Consider the following 5,082-nt stretch of genomic DNA (forward strand, 5'->3'; position numbering starts at 1 on the left):
AAAATGAGCCAAAGTATAAACAAACAACTCATCAAAAATATAAATAACTAATAAACACCTGAAAATATAGCCTCAATCTTACTAAACACAGAAGTACAGATTAAAATAAGATTCATATGTAGAAAATTAAAACTAGGTTTCTGTCTCTCACCCTGTATGAAGAAATCAACTCAACATGGATCAAAGATCTTAATGTAAAACCTGAATGTTTTTGAAACTACCAGAGGAAGACACGGGGGAATCACTTCAAGAGATTGACATATGAAGGGGTGACACTGCTCGAGATGTACTGTACTCATACACCGCTTTGGATATGGCACCTTCTTTGTACAACTACTTAAAGATAATAAAATGTTTAATGGATTCTACTTATTGAAAAAGATATTGACACAGAAAAGGATTCTCTGATAGAAATTGAATAGCTCAGGAAGTAAAAGCAAAAATTGACAAATGGAATTCCATCAAGTTAAAAAAGTTTCTGCACAGCCAAGGAAAAAGTCAGTAGGGTGCAGAGACAGCCTGTAGGAGGGGAGGTCTTTGCCAACTATTCATCTCACAGAGGTTACTCTCCAAAATATATGAAGAACTAAAACAACAATAAAACAAAGAGCAGTCAAATCAACAAATGGGCAAATCATCTGAATAGACACTTCCTAAACGAAGTACAAACTTCCAACAAATACATGAAAAATTCTCAACACCTTTTGCCATCAGGGAAATGTAAATGAGTTTCATTGCGGTTACATCTCATGCCAGTCTGAACAACCATCATCAAAGAAACCAGCAACAACAAATGCTGGAGAGGAGATGAAGAAAAAGGGTCCTTATATGTTGTTAGTGGGGATGTAAATTAGTGCAGCCACTATAGAAATCACTGTAGAATTTCCTCACAAAAAGTGAAATTAGAATTACCATACTACTGCTATACTACTTCTGGGTATATAACCAAAGGAAATGAAGTCAGCTTACATGTTTATTATTACTATAATAGCTAAGATATGGAACCAACTTCTGTGCTAGTCAACAGATAAATGGATTTAAAAGATACAGTGTGTATACACAATGAAGTTTTATGCAGCCATAAAGAATGAAACCATGTCATTTGACAGAAAATGGATTGAACTGGAGGTTATCCAAGTGAAGGAGAATTAGCCAGACTTTAAAAAGTGTGACATATTATGTGAAAACAAAAACAAAACAACAACAACAAAAGCCTTCAGCACTCAAAAAATTATAAAAAGGTAACAGGGGACATACTCTGTGATAGCATTAGAGTGAATGAGTAGATATAATGAAAGCATGATATATTCGTGTCTAAAGATGTCATGGGAAAGCACATAAAGCTGCAGTTAATATGATTGAATAATTATAAAAATAAGATACAAATTTCTCATCAAAGTGGTAGAAACTAGTGTGAAAATGGAATGTGCTCATGTTGCCGGGGCTCCTCAGGCAGCCCAAATCCGTCAGGCAAGGTGTAGATTGACAGCTGTTGGAACAGAATGTCTCAGCAGTGTCTACCTCATTGGAACATGGATGCTTTCACCCCAGCATGTCTCCTTCTGCATGCACATCCCAGAGGAATACTCAGAATGTGCCCCAAGAGACAAGACCAGGGACATTCCCTGTCACATTTTTTTGTCAAAAGGAAAAGGATAGCAACTGCCTTAATACTTACTAACAGTAGAAAGGTTTAAAATGATTCACAAATACAATCAATTGCTATGCAGAGTAGGGTATGAATATCATGGAAGGACCTCTAAAACGTGTTTTAGTGTAAAATGCCAAGGAACCAGACAATATGTGCCTACTTTTCTCCATAGAAAAGGCATCCAACAGTGCATGCATGACTGGAAACATCACCTGGCACCCCATTAGTATGTACAATTGTTATGCATGGGTTAAAAATAAATTTAAATAAATACTGGGGTAAAGGAGGTAAGTCCAAAGATTCATGATCCAAGAGATACATGGCTATGTTGATATAGCTTTCCCCCATAGTGGAATTTCCTTGAAGACAATAACCCTTGTCTTTCATATTGTATATTTTCACAATCCTCACAAAGCATATAATACACATAGGTATGTGCACGTGCATGCACACATACACACACATACAACTCATCAAAGGCTAGAAGGAGAAATAGGAGGAAACATAAAGAAATGGATTATATAGTCTAGCCTAGTACCTGAGTTCTAATGAAGGAAGGAAGGATGGAGGGAAAGAAGGAAGGAAGAAAGGAACAAAGGAAGGAAGGAAGGAGAGAGAGAGAGAAAAAAGATGCTTATTAGACTCTTTTTCTCCCCTGAGGAAACTCCTGTGGAGCACTCTAAGTATATATTTTCAAGGGATCAGTCAGACGTTTTAGATGGAGAACACAAAAACACAGACATAAACAAGAGGCTTAAATATATAAGCCTAGTAACAGAAAAAGAACAGCTACAACAAACACCTTTGTAGTACCATACTCCTTGCCTTACTCAACCATGTTCTGACAGGCCTGTCTTTCATAGTTGTTCTGTCCTTAGGACAGCAGGTGGCAGCACAGTCAAGCCTTCTGGTTGCAAAAGCTTCTGGAGATGCTTTTATCTCCAAATGGTTCCAGGACGAGAAATGGCTTTTGAGAAAAACCCTTACATTTGAAAATCTTAACACAAGAACAAAAATTAAGCTGAGCAAGGAACTTGTGCCATCAGCCTCAGCCGCTGCAGACCCTGATGTCATTCTGTCTACCATCTGCACAGCCTTGTCCTTCTAAGGAATTCTGGGACTTGGTACTGACAGTAGCAAAGAAAGATGCCAGGGTCTGACTGCATGTCCCTGCCCTCATTTGTCCCCATCACATATTGAAGCTGATTCAACAGGAAACAGCTTCAGAGAAAGTGGAACTTCTTGGAGAGGTCAGCAAAACTCTAGAACAAATTTATGGATAAAAGAAGGGATTTTAAAAGGGAAACTTTACAGTGCTTGTGATCCTTGCTACTTGGGAAGGATCATTGTTTGAGGCCAGCCCAGACTAACAGCAATTGAGAGACTCCCTTCTCAACCAATAGCTGGGCATGGTGATGTGCTCCTGTCATCCTAGCTCTAGCAGGGAGTGTAAAACAGGAAGATTATGCTAAAGGTATGGCCCTGGTTGAAAGCAAAACCCTATCGCAAAAATAGCCAGTGTAAAAAGGGGCTAGAGGTGTTGCTGAGCAGTGTAGCGCTTGCCTTGCTCCCGGGAGGGCTTGAGTTTAAACTCTCATATGCAAAAAACAGAAAGGAGATGGCAAACACAAAGTAAAAAGCAATCCCAATACATGCCACAACATGGATGAAACTTGAAAAACATCATGCTAAGTCAAAGAAGACAGTCACGAGAGACCACAGAATGCATGATACCACTGTGGGAAATGTCCTAATAGGCAACTTCAGAGACAGAAGCCAGCACCGTGATTGTCTAGGGCTGGGGCGGTGGTGACCCCCGCAGGACAGCTACTAAGCATAGGGTTTCTTTGAGAGATGATGAAAACAATGTTCTAAAATTAGACTATGGTGATGGTTGCACAACTCTAAAACTAAAACTCATTTCATTTTATATTTCAAATGGATGAACTGTATATAATGTATATAAATAACCTCAAAACAGCATAAAAAATAAATCATGCAGACTTGGTTACCAACCCCAGTTCCTCCTCTTATTAGCTATGAGCCCTCAGTTTTCCACAACCACATCTCAAGATCAAGAATTGTCTAGCATAAAATCCGAACGTGTTATCCATAGTGACCCCAGAGTTTACGTCACTTTCATAGACATCGCATCCCTACCAGCAAGATGACCTGTTAGCTCACAATCCCACTGAGTCATGTTTTGCTCTTGGTACAACACTGAAGTCCACTGACTTCCACCCCTCTTCCATTTTCCATCAAGAGCCTTACTTTTCAACCTTGCTCATGGACCTGTAGCCCCTCTGTACAGTATCTTTACAATAAAAATATGTTAAATTTTTTTAAAAAGAACCTTACTTTTCACAACATTGTGAAGTTCCTAGAAATGGTCAAGTCAATGGTGACAAGTTAGACCCTTGGCCACGGCAGAAAGAGCAGTTCCAAGGAGAGCTCCACGGAGAAAAACTGTGCATGCTCAGTACGGACAGCATTCAGGGCTGTTGGACGGATGCTTAATTTATTTTTTCCCCCGATACTACTCACTCTCAAGATATGCCACCTTCCGACAAACCTCCAATTTCAATTAATCACATTTACTCTGTGTCTATAAACATATATGCTGATCCTGGGGCTTGAACTCAGGGCCTGGACACCATTCCTGAGTTGTTTTTTGCTTTTGTTCTTATCAAGGCTAGCACTCTACAACTTTAGCCACAGCTCTACTTTTAGCTTTTTGGAGATAAGAGTCTCACAGACTTTCCTGCCCCTGCTGGTTTCCAACTGTGGTCCTCAGACCTTAGCCTTCTGAGTAGCTTAGATTAGAGTTTAAGCACAAGTTAAGCACATTTACTTTTTTTTTGGGGGGGGGCGCGTAGGGGAAGGTACCTGAGCTCTTTTGCTCACAGATAGCACTCTACCTCTTTGAGCCATTGCACCACTTTCTGGTTTTCTGATCGTTAATTGAAGATAAGAGCCGCACATATTTTCCTGCCTGGGCTGGCTTTGAACTATAGTCCTCAGATCTCAGCCTCCTGAGTAGCTAGGTTTACAGGTGTGAGCCACTGGCGCCTGGCCATTGTTTCACTTTTGAGAGACAGATTTTCACAAATTAAGGGCAAGGAAACAGCAAGTCACACAGTGATTTCAACACAACTGACTACAGCCCAGAACTGAGTAAAACCTTCTCCTTGACAACTGAGCTGCCTAATGTATGTGCAGGAATTAAACATTTTTGGTTTTGAATTTTTTTGTTATTTATTTTTTTGTTTTTTAGCATGTTTGTTTAAAACTACTTCTGGGCTGGGAAGGTGGCTCAGTGGTAGAGCGCTTGCCTTGCATGCATGAGGCCCTGGGTTCGATTCCTCAGCACCACATAAGCAAAAAGTAAAAAGCCGGAAGTGGCGCTGTGGCTCAAGTGGTAGAGTGCTAGC

The sequence above is a fragment of the Dipodomys ordii genome, unplaced genomic scaffold (assembly GCF_000151885.1).
Source record: "Dipodomys ordii isolate 6190 unplaced genomic scaffold, Dord_2.0 Scaffold35, whole genome shotgun sequence".
Classification (NCBI taxonomy): domain Eukaryota; kingdom Metazoa; phylum Chordata; class Mammalia; order Rodentia; family Heteromyidae; genus Dipodomys; species Dipodomys ordii.